General features: G+C 39.4%; 1 protein-coding gene across 11 annotated transcripts in view; it reads left to right on the top strand.

Moving 5' to 3' along the window:
• The window catches only part of Adgrg2 (adhesion G protein-coupled receptor G2), a 113370-nt gene that overhangs the window by 26818 nt on the left and 74067 nt on the right, over nucleotides 1–12485 (top strand). For 2 of the 11 annotated variants that reach the window (XM_078035064.1, XM_078035068.1), the window contains exon 2: nucleotides 9385–9427. The exons of the other annotated variants lie outside the window; for them this stretch is intronic. The gene's annotated coding sequence lies outside the window, so the exon portion shown is untranslated. The remainder of the gene's footprint in view (nucleotides 1–9384; nucleotides 9428–12485) is intronic. 11 annotated transcript variants of the gene reach the window in all.

Here is a 12485-nt window from a genome sequence, read left to right on the forward strand (position 1 = left end):
GGAAAGTAGATGGAACTAGAGACTATTACGCTGAGGCAATAAGCCAAACTCAGAAACTCAAGGGTTAGATGTGTTCTCTCATATGTGGAAGGTAGAGAGGAAAAAGGAAAAGAAAGGTGGGTGGGGGGGATAGAATCTCATGAAAATCAAAGGAAGATCCATAGAGTAGAGGAAAGGGACCAGGGGGTGGAGGAAAAGGGAAATACTTTCCAATATCAGTAAATGATATTGGCCAATTATATTGTTATATTGTGTGCATGTATAGATATGTAATAATGAATCCTAACATTAGGTGCAACTACAATGTACTAATAAAAAATATGGAAAACAGAGAAAAAAATCCAACTCAGACTCAAGTCTTGACAATTCTCCCTCCCAAATACCTCACAAATATGTCCCATCACCACCACCATCTTTATCCAAGGTATCATTGAGTCTCATTTCAAATACTAGGTTCACTTCCTCATTGGTACAGAACAGGGCAAACTGCTGCCTATGGGCCAAATCCTGTGAGGTAGCTGATTTTGTACATAAAGTTTTATTGACACACAGCCACACCTGTTCATTTGCAGAGTGTCTGTGATAGTTTTTGTGCTACAATGGCAGAGTTGAGTAGTTGTTGCAGAAATCCTACAACTATAAAACTGGAAGTATTTGTGATCTGACCCTTTACAGAAAAGGTTTGATAACTCCTGGTGCAAAGGGAATACTTACTTGTGTAATTATTTTGAATCTTCCTCCTTTTCTGAACTGTAATTCCTGTAAGATTTTAGTAGATTTTTATGTGTGTCAAATAAACAAATTTGGAGTTTCCATTTCCTTGAATATACCTCTTATTTTGGATTTTGAATTGTTCACAGCTTCAGAACATTGTTTGAAAGTGGAGTGCAGAAATCTGAAACTTCTGCTCTCCCCCCCTCCAATCCATTTTCAGTGCAACACGTAGAATGGTCTTGTAAAAAATGTGCATCTGAACACATCAGCCACTGTTTAAAACCCTTCACTGACTTTCCATTGCTCTCAGAACAAAGGCACAGCTCCTTATCTTGGCCACTTGTGGGAGCTGGGCCTTTCTTGCCTCTCCAGCCTCATCTCTTGCAGTTCTCCCTTGTCTTTCCATGTCCTGCCCACTCTGGCCCTTTTTTCAGTTCCTTACATAGACTGCACCCTCTCCCACTACAGTGCCTTTGCACATACTGCTGTTTCTACTTGGTATGGTCTTTCACTACCTCTGTGATGGGCCAATTCCTCCCATTTACCCTTCAGGTTTTAGCTCCACAGGGAAGTCTTCTGTGACCATTGGCTTTACCCAGAGTTCCAGATGCTTTTCTTTGCACTTAGTACAGTTGCAGTAATGCATTTCTTGGTGTTAACTTTTACATCACACCTTTGTTTCCCTAATAAGGCAATAAGCTCCCTCAGAGCAGACTTCTCTTGCTCTCCCGTGTATCCCTAGTCCCTACCTAACACAGGGCTAATAATTTGCCCTGAAATTACTCTGTACACATCTGTGGGTCCAGAGAGATAATGCATACAAAAGCATTTTGCTTACCATAAATCATTGTACAACTGGAAGAAATTATTGGTACTAATAACAAAAGAGAGGAGGAAAAGTAATTCTCTTTCAGTGGCTTCCATTGTTCTATAGATGGTTTAGGTCTATAGGCATAGGAAGGGAGATGTTGGAAGATGCTTGAAACAATGAAGAATTCCTCTGTCTGTTCTTCTAGAAGTTTGCATGAAGAAATCAAGAACAATCCTGGAAAAGGCTTCCTAAGAGTACACTTCCTATTTATACTAGTTGATGGAAGCTGAGAAAATATCTGTCTACATGACATTTTGATGGTCAGTTTTGAAATACAAGCACCTAGAGAAGAAGAGAACTTCTCCAAGGAATCCTAAGGGAGAAAAGGGTCTCATTAAAAACATCATAAAAAGAAAATGAACATTTATCCAACCCCAACATCTGATTTGACCTTTGTAAACATTAATGTCATAACCACAAACAAATGGTGGGTTCCAAGACACCAGGGAAAAGTAAGTTTTCAAAAAGTCTGAGAAAACATCACTCAGGAGAAAAAAATAAGTTAAAGTGGAAACAGAGTACAGACTGTAAATGTGGAAGAGGAAAGAAAAGCCTTTTAAGAAATGACCTTCTTCTGGCTTTTGAGTTGTATTGAGTGGTTGATGTCATTAGCAAGATGATCCTATTGATTTTCTTTTATTCGTGTTGTAAACAAATGGAAATCTAAGCATTTTACCACTCACAGCGCGTTGTTTCCTGTAGTTATATATATATTTTCTGTACTTTTAGCCTGGGCAGCCACTTGAGGGAGAGTGTCTTAGGCTAGGCCCCTTAACCCTTGTGTGTCTGGCTTGCAGACCCATTTTCTTCTTCTTTTACTTCCCCTTCAGTGGCTAAGAGTAACAGGTAGATGGGAAATGTAGAACATACTCAATGGGTCACAGTGACAAATAATTCTCCAGGGAGATTATCATGAGGGAGTGCCCAGAGGTGGCCTCCCAACCCTGCCAAGCATCCATCCTATTATCAGTTGGTCCCAGAGGCATCTTGGTTCATCTCTGTGAGGCCCACACACCATACAAGGTCTGCCATGTTGGCCCTAAGTAGATTTTGTATTCCAGAGAATATTACCCTGTTTCCTATTTGTAGAATGAAACACCCGAGTCTGTATACTTAAAAAGAAAAGAGGTTTATTTAACTCACAGTTTTGGAGGCTGAATGTCTAAGCAGCATAGTGCTGGCTCTGGCGAGGGCCACCCCTACTATATTACCTCATGGCTGATGGCCTCACAGGGATGCTGGGAGAGATCATGTGACCAGATAGGAAGGCAAAGAGGCTGGGCTTGTTCTTTTATAACAAACCTCTCATCAGAACTAACTCAAGGGTCCTATAAGAACTACCTCAATCCCTTCTGAGGACAGCATCCTCAATGACCTTTGAGGCCCAACTCTTAAAGGTCCCATTACCTCTTTTTTTAAAAAAATTTATTTTGTAGTTTTATATAGACAGAATGCCTTTATTTTGTTTATTTTTATGTGGTGCTGAAGACTGAACCCAGTGCCTCACACATGCTAGGCAAGCACTCTGCCACTGAGCTACAACCCCAACCCCTATTACCTTAATATCACTACACTGGGGAAAAAGTTTCCAGTATATGAACCCTTGGGGGACACACTCAAACCACATTCAAACCTAGCACAGAGGACGTGGTTTAGAAGAAAGTGAGGCAGGCTTTGAACTAGAGACAGCCTAGTTCAAAGGCTTAAATCCATCGTGTGCTTACTTGTAGTATTTAGAGAAGGAAAAGAAGAAAATAAGAGTAGGTGGCTAGAGAGGAAAGGAAAGTGAGGAGGTAGGAAAGGAAGAAGAAGGTAAATAAGTTAGCTTTCATATATATATTTGTTTTTAGTTGTTGATAGACCTTTATTTATATGTGGTGCTGAGACTCAAACCCAGTGCCTCACACATGCCAGACAAGTGTGCTACCACTGAGCCCCAGCCCCAGCCCCTATGTTAGCTTTTTCTGTGTTACAAAATACTCCAAAACTTAGTGGCCTAAAGCAATGACATTTAGCTAATTTACAGTTTGGAAGTGCGCACTTTTGGCTGGGTCCAGTGGAATGGTCTTTCTGCTAGTCTCAGTTGGGCTAACCCAGGCATCTGCTGTCTGCTGCCAGTCAGCCGGATGATTCTGATCCTGGGGGTTGGCTGGCTGTCCCTTGGAGCAATGGGGGTGACTGGGCATGTGGCTTTCTTCATCTGACAGGCTAGTACAGGCTTGTATCTACACTTATGTGTAGAGCAGCAAGACAGCAAAACCATGCTTAGGACTTTGCAAGCTTCTGCTTGCATCACCTTTGTAATGCCCCACAGGGCAAAGCGAGTGACAAGGCCAGCTGATATTCAGGGAGTGGAGAAGTAGACTCCACATTTTGATAGGAGGAGCTGCAAAGTAACATTTCAAGTGGACAGGCACACTGGGATCGGAAAAATTGACCAGTTTTGCAATCTACCACAGAAAGGAAGGAGTAGACATTTCTTTTGTTAGCAAAGTCAGTGAAGACATGGCAATCTTGAATTTTAAAATATTAATAAATCACTATGTTCCTACCTTCCACAATTTATCTGTCTAATAGGACCAGATGATAATATAACATGTTAACTCATTTCCAGTGAGAATAGTAAAAACTTTATGGGTAAGATTTTCCTTGTCTTTTACCCTCTAGAACTGAACTAAGGAGCAGTTAAATATTTAGAACATCTCAAGTGGCAAATATATTTGGAAACAAAAATTTTAACACACCAGCCTTTGTTTCTAGCTCAAATACACAACAAAGACTTACTAAAAAAAGGCAAAATTTACATGTGTGGTTTTATTAGTTACTTGGTGGGACTCATCCTATATGTACTATTATTCTTTCCTTATCTACTTTTCACCATTTTTTCTCTCATTATTGAAAATATAGCACTGAAACATAATTTAAACAGAATTTTACAGAGCTCATTGCTTGTTGCTCCTCAGTGGAAAAAGTTCAAGTTTACTACAAAAAGTCAGTCATGGCCATTGGGATTGATACATTCAGTTTTCCTGGTGAATTGTTTTTATACAAATGAAAGAAAGTTCACTTCTAGTTAATTTTGTACAAACTCAGCTTAATGTAAGACTGGCATTAAAAAAAATCAAGTATAAGGTCAGGGAGTCATTTGAAGGTGTGTCTGTCACCATGTGGTCTCTAACTGTCTTCTCTGGTGTGGGCAGAGACAACTAGCAGCGTTGTACCTTCTAGGACACATTTGGCAAGCCTCAAGATAGCTAAGGGGAGGGAAGGAAAAGAGAGAAACTATGGAATGGAGAGTAGAAGGAAGAGGGACCAGGAGAAAAAAGAAAGCTTTGTGGCTGGGAATGTAGCATATACTACGTTCAATCTCCACTACTGGAAAAAAAAGAAAAAAGAGAAGAAAGCTTTTCAGTGCTACAGAAAAATAACATGGGTGCCAATGGTTGAAAGAGGCCTACTGGCCACTTCTCTTGGCCTGCTTCATGTCTCCTCAGCCTCCCCAGACTGGCTAAGAGGTCACCTTTTGAGGTGGTTCAGAAAACAGTTCCAAAAGCCTTCTTAGTCTTTTCTGTAATTTAACAGTGATGGATGCCAGGACATTCTTCTTCCTGTTTAGTTTAAGTTCTTTGGCTCTGTGTGTGGGTTTAAGCTATTTCCTTTCTTTGGAATGATCTTTCCCATTTCTTCATGTTAAGAAAGTTGTGTGTTCTTTAGGATATGGCCTGACCGTTACCTCCTTGACATAACTTTGCTGGATCCATTTTCCCATACTGGGTTGGGGCCCTTCCTCAATCAGTGCTTCTGTTACTGCCTGCAGCTGGTTCATATGGCACCTCCAGAAAGCCTGGCGTCCCAGATTCTGCTCCATTGATCCCTATACCAGCCACCCTTGTGCAAGGTACAACCTACACAACCATACAAAGTGGCCCTGTTTGTGGCACATAGTGGGTATATGGCACATGTTTGCTGAGTGAATTATCTTTAGAATTTTACAGAGCCAACTTAACCCCTCTTGAATGGCGGCATCCAGAACTAAACAAACCAATCTGTACAGGTAAGGGTTCTATGATGCAGTGGCTGGTCAGGAATGAGGCAACCATGAGAGTCTAGAACCACTCTTGTTTGCTCCTCAGTGGCAGTACCTGCCACTCTAAAACCAAGGATCTGTATGCACATCCCTGACTTTCTGGATGTGCCCACCAGCCTATCCTTTACCATCATTTCCATTCATGCAATTTGTTTTTCCTATGGTGTGGAGAAATTCCTCTCTCTCTCTCATCTACCCTCCTCATATCTCTCTCTCTCTCTCTCTCTCTCTCTCTCTCTCTCTCTCTCTCTCTCTCTCTCGATTGAACCCAGGGCCTTGTGCATGCAAGGCAAGCACTCTACCAACTGAGCTATATCTGCCACATCCCCAGCCCCTTTTATATTTTTTTGGGACAAGGTCTTCCTAAGTTCCTTGGGGTGTAAGTAAGTTGCTGAGGCTAGCTTTGAACTTGTGATCTTCCTGCCTTAGCCTCCTTAGCCACTGGGATTACAGGCATATGCCACCATGCCCAGCTCCCTTTGCCTATTTTTGGTCCCATTCCTCACTTATCTGGGCCTCCTTGTCTTCTAACCCTTTCTCCATAGTATTGGTGTCATCACCAGGAATTGCAAGCCAGTTTCTGCCCCTCAGTCTTGGTCACTAATTATTCATCAAGTTGTAAATGAAGCACTGAGCCTTCCAGGGTGCTGCATATCATTGTTGTATTTTGTTTTGGTTGCTCCCTGGACAAGTATCATTACCCCAGAAAGCAGTGGGACAACTCCCTGGGGTTGCTGTTACCTGTGAACTTTTCCCATGGGTTGATGTTTACCCTCAGGATATGTGTCTCTGTGGCCAGCCACCCAGGGCAGTTCTGATTCTTGGATGCAGCCTCCTTGAAAGCTTCCTCTGCACTGGAGCAGGGCTGTACGTTCACCCAGAGAGAATTTCCTCCTCACCCAAACCATTTGTGAAGTCTGCTTGCCTTTTTTTTTTTTCCCCCAGTAACACTGGTATTACCATATGTTTTAGCCAGCTTGATAAATAGAGGAAGTTGGAGACATTCCCAGCCACCCTGATGTCATGGTTTGGGGTATTGCAACTGCGGGAGGTTTCAGTTAATCCTAGCAATTGGTGAGTTTGCTGTTCTCTGAGAAACTTCTCTGTTCTGTGCCATGTCTTACATAAGTTCATAGGGTTCTTTTTGTGACTTGCCCTTTCCTTTCAATGATGTAAGAACCTCAAACATTGGCAGTCACTATGTTTTGTTACTGAACTGCTGGTGCTGATTGGATTCTGCTTCCTGTTTAGTTTCTCTGGTAGATGAAGGCTGGTGGGGGTGTGGTGGTGATCAGAGTGAGGAGGGGTCAGTGGGCCCAAGGAGGGGCAGCTTGTTAGTTAAGTTTAGGCCTCAGCATCCATCAGGCATGGTCACATCATTGCTTTTAACAATATTGTCCACAACTTGCTCAGTGAATTCCTGCTTTCCAGCTAGGAAGCTAGTTTCTTGGCTGTGAGACCAAAAGTCTTTGTGTCCCTGATTGGGCCTTTCTGATTGGGTTAGAACAGGGAAAGGGGAGATGATGTTGAATTGAGCAAGTGACAGCATTCCCTTCCATTTATCCAACCCCTGGGCTTGACTTAGGAGCTCTGTTTGACCCTCCCTCTGTTCTCCTTTTCCTCATTAGAAGAGGAAAGTAATATTTGTAAGTGATATTTGAATACATAGCTGTGTTCTATAGAGGAAAAATGTGGCTTCTTCCTTTCCTCCATCACACTCTCATCTGTGGAGGCTTGGTAGGTTTCCTCCCATGTTTTTTACTTTGTATTCACCCCTGTCACTATATAAATATACACATATATCACTTTGATTGCTTCTTAATATGTCCTAGTATATATAGTAGTATATTAAGAAACTTGCTCTTTTCACTTGACTTATATGTATTATATATATTACAATGTCTATATGTTAGTACATCTAAACCAGCTTTATTTTTTAGACATTGCATAATATTCCACAATTTCACTTTAGCATCATTTACCTATTCATTTGCTGATAGATGTTTAGTTTTCCCCCTGACACTGCAGTGACAGTGTTTGGGTTTATATTTTTTGTGCATATGTGTCAGTATTTATGCAGGGACAATTTCTGAAATTAGAATTTCTGCACATGTAAAAAATAGTTTTTGAAATATTAAAAAAATCAAAGTATGCACATTTAAAGTTTCAAAATCTCAAAGTTTAGATTTCCACCACTGGTGTATGCAAGTGTTTATATCTCCACATGCTTTCAAGCACTGGATATTATTATTAGACTTTTTGATTTTTTTCATTCACTGGAAAAAACAAATGTCATTGTTGCCTGCCCTACTTTTCTACCTGAAAGTGTTCCAAAGGAGCAAACAGAACCTCCTGTTGTTCATTAATAAACTGGATCACCAGGAACCATTAAGTGTGCTTTATTGTAGTCATCCATAAGATTTTGGAAGAGGCAGTGTGCTTGAGTTGTGAAATTTCATCAAAAATATTATCAGAAATCCCTACATAGAAAATCTTCATTTTCACAAATGTTCAGTGAAATTATTTCCATACTCAAGTCACAATCAATTTGTTTCTTTGTTTGATTATTTTAAAGTTTTGTGATTGATAATCCTACATCCATTCTATGTTGAGCACTGGGACATGTGTTTGTAATTTGTTCATCCTAGGACAGGACAAAATGCTTGACTTTCATTTTTTGTCTTCTTTAAACATTGCTTAATGAAGTCTTTCTGGCATAATGGACTTTAATTTATGAAGAAGTATTCCTGTTTTTCCTCTTAAAGAGCATACTGTGATCAATATAAACTCATGGATACTCCTTGTCTCTTCTTTGAATTCATATTCTGGTTCCTCTTTAAGCATTGAACTTCTGTTTTATCAGTTTGTTGATGGAAGCCAGGAGTAGGTCAGTTGGTTTCAAGATGACCCTATAGGTTGTTTCCTCTGGTAAATCTTGATTTGAAAATCATTTCACATGAGAGGATACCATTATTTGAAGTGACTGTCATCTTGAGCTAATAGTTCTATTGGTGTTTTGGTTTTGAAGTAAAGTGTGATGGAACATTCCAAAGAATGCCAATCAGGTTGTCAGCAATGCTCTCTGTCTTGGGTGGGCAGGCTATTTCCTTTCCCCAGCATGCATCTGATCTTTCCCTCACTCATGCCATCGCCAATGCTTCACCTCCCCTTTTCAGCTCTGAGCCAGACTTAATAATCACAGAGTCATTTGTTCAGCCTCTGTGGATAAAAAAAATTTTTGCCTCTGGCTTTGGGGACACATGAGATATAAATGACCCGATCCTTGATATCAAGGAGTTTAGAGTCTAGGGAAGTTAAGATACAAATACATGAAGAGTTACCTGAGCAATCAGGGTTTTTAGAAGGGAGCGCCTCACCCCAGATAGGCTCTGATCACCTTATTGTCTAATGCCCCTGTAATGCTGATAATGAAGCCTTAGATTGAGCAGTAACGCATGCTACTAAAATATAACAAGATCAGCTCTGAACTGGCTTTGGGCTTGTTCTGTCTTACCTAAGGTCCACAAGAGCAGATCTTGCATTGTCCATTTCTTTTGTAACTCTGCTGCCGAGTTCAAGCCTCAGTGTGTAGCTGGAAATCCTTAGGGCCTGGCCACTGTGCTGACTGCAGGATCAAGGCCTTTTTGAAGGCTTAAGAGGGCCCACTTTCCATTGGTCTCATTTTCTGTTCTTGTCTTGTTTTCGTTTTCAGATGCATGCAGTTTCTCTACCTTTTTTTCTGAACTTCCTCTCAGGTGAGTGAGGCTTTCTGTGTGATAATGTAAAACTTAGGAACATGTTTGGTTGGTTTTCTTTTCTTTCCCCTCCTTTATTCCAAATGCCCACCTCCAAAACAACTTTTTTTTTTTTCCTGTTGGTTTTGTTTTTAACTCCTCGCTCCCACTTGGAGCTCTGTTTTCTTCAGACATTTTCTTTCCATAGGGGGTTCTATTGTGGAGCCATTTCTTCTTGGTAACCTACTTGCTTTTCTAGTAGACTTTCAGGAACAGGTGTAGCTTTTGAAATTGCATGGTACAGTGAAAGTTGAAGGAGGAGAATGATTATTTACATAGAATTCTTTGGGATTTTGTTTCACCATTTTCCGGGTTTTGCTTCCCTAGCTCCAACAGCTCTGGTCATATTTCAAAATGGACTATCTACATCTTCTCTCTCTTACCTAAGGTGCTGTGCATGTGCTCTCCTCAAAGCTCTCAACCAGATTTCTGCTGTCCACTTCCTTCTGGGTGGGAATTCTGAAGCCACTATTGGCTTTCATGCTTCTTCTTCTTCTTCTTGTTTTCCCCTCCATGCTGAGGATCAAACCTTCTTCATGTTAGACAAGTGGTCTACCAGTGGTACACTCCCCATCCTAGGGCTTCCTTTTTACTTTGAGACTCAAATATAGTCATTATTTCTATCATTGCATTGATATAAATTATCAAAATCTTATAAACTATGTAAATATGTATTATAATTAATATTAATTAGAATTATCCTATCATAATTTATAGGATAAATAACACAGTTATTATAATAAGTACACATAACTAGGAAATGGCCAAGTCAGTATTTAAAGCAGGAGCCAGCATGGTGTGAAGGCACACAGTATTGGTGGTGGCAGTGGAGTTGGCTTTCTTGAATACCTGTTTTCCTCTCCAGTATGAGCTTCTGAAGGATCCAAACCAAGTGCTTCTGTCCCAACCCCACCCTCCAGCCCCAGTACAGATCAACACCCTGAGGATGCTTTTCATGAGAGTTTCCTATTTCTTTCCTCTATATATTCATAGAATTATTTTTCAGCAGTAGATTCTGGACCAAATCAATATTTAAAATCTTTTTTGAATGCCTGCTTTGGGGTGAGGGCACAGGAAGAGATATTGCATTCTGATGACTTGTTTTTGTTTTTAGGCTAAGTTGAACTTTGATGACCATGAAAAAGTGTCTTTTATTTTTTTTTTAATTACTATTTATTTGGATATACCAATGACTGATGAATCTAAGTAGTGGCTATAAGTTCTCAAAGACAGAAGAGATATCTTTCTTGTTTATTGCAGTATCTATAGTTCCTGGCATAATACCCCTGCATATAACAGAATTTACTGAGGTAAATATGTAAAAACTAGATGAATAAATGCAGGAAATGACTCCAAAGTCTGTTCACATAGCATTGGAGTATATTATAAACTTATCTTCTGATTGTGCTTGTAATCACAGCTAGTACTTATTGAGTGTACTAAGACATTCATTATATTACTTCATTTAATCCCTGTAGAACCTTATGAAAATAGTTCTATCACATAACCTCCATGTTTTTCAGATGAAGAATTTAAGATCCAGAGAGATTAAGGAGTATCCCAAGGTCATACTGTGAGTGGTTAAGGAGCTTAGATTTGAAGGCAGGCAGATGACTCTACCACACATGCTCTTAAACTGCAATTCTGCTCAATCATGTGTATAGAACATACTTATTATGAGCATTGGGGGTAGACCCTGAAGGATAAGGCTTTCATCTTGCCTTGGATAATTCACGTATAGGCAGTCAATAATATGGTAGACTACAGGTAGGAGAGTGGAGAAATTTGAGGATGTTCAAGGGAGTTTTAAAAGCATAAAACACCTCTCAACAAGGCTTTGTGGTTATATGTTGAAGTACATAATTTATTTCTAATCTTGCACGTCTGATATTGATTCACTTGTTTTATCACATAAAGCTTTTTTTCTGCATTAGAAAGCACTTAAGGCTTATTAAGCAAATCATTTTGCACTATAAAAAATAAACAAATCATTTTCCTTCCATTTGCTTCTAGAGATGTGAAAGCTTCATATTGCAGTCATTCCATATAATTCAGCATTGACTTCACTTTGTGCTATGACAAATAGTACACAAAGCTGTCATTTGAGAGCTCATATTCAGCATTTACCAGTTAACCCAGTTTCTGTCATCTGTAGGACATTTTCTCTCTCTCTCTCTCTCTCTCTCTTTTTTTGGCATATGGGATGTTATTTCTCTTACTAGGCAATGCTGGCTTTAGTTCCTGGTGACCTTATCTTCAAAGAATTTTGTTGCTAAAATTCAGAATAGTTCCTTTTGTCCCTATATCTATGCAGATTACCTCAATATACAAGATTTGAAATTTCTCTTAGACATTTCTGTGAGCATTCTAGAGAATCCTATAAATACTCTCATTTGATTTACATAATGATAAAAATGTGAGAACTTTTTCTTGTTAGGTTTTTGACATGGGTTTTGGTAGCCTGGTAAAAATTTTGAGTTAAGATGTGCTCTATTTTTCTCTTCTCTGAGTTTTTGTGAGACTGGAATTATTGTTCCTTAAATATTTGATAGAATCATTAGCATCATATTCTAGAATTTTCTATGTGGGAAATTTTTGAGACTTTTAATGGCTATATGTCCTATTTAAGTTTACTCTTTCTTCTTAATTCTTTCTTGGTAAGTTGCATTTTTCTCCTAGGAATATGTCCATCTCTGTCTAGATATTCCAAATTATTGAATAAAGTTAGCCCTAAAGAACTTTATATCTGTTTTTATGTTTATAGCATTTGCATTATGTTGCTTTTTAAAATTCTTTCTCTTGATTATTTGCGCTCTCTCTCTCTCTCTCTCTCTCTCTCTCTCTCTCTCTTTTTCTCTCTCTCTTCTTCAGCTCCCTCTCTATTCTCTGTGTCTTATTTTTGCCAGAATTGTCTTTTTCAAAAGAATAGATTTGGATTTATTAACAGCCTTTATGTCTTTTTTCTGTGTCATTACATTAGGCTTTTATTTTTATCATTACCTTTCTTCTTGAGTTTATT

The sequence above is a fragment of the Ictidomys tridecemlineatus genome, chromosome X, assembly GCF_052094955.1.
Source record: "Ictidomys tridecemlineatus isolate mIctTri1 chromosome X, mIctTri1.hap1, whole genome shotgun sequence".
Lineage (NCBI taxonomy): Eukaryota > Metazoa > Chordata > Mammalia > Rodentia > Sciuridae > Ictidomys > Ictidomys tridecemlineatus.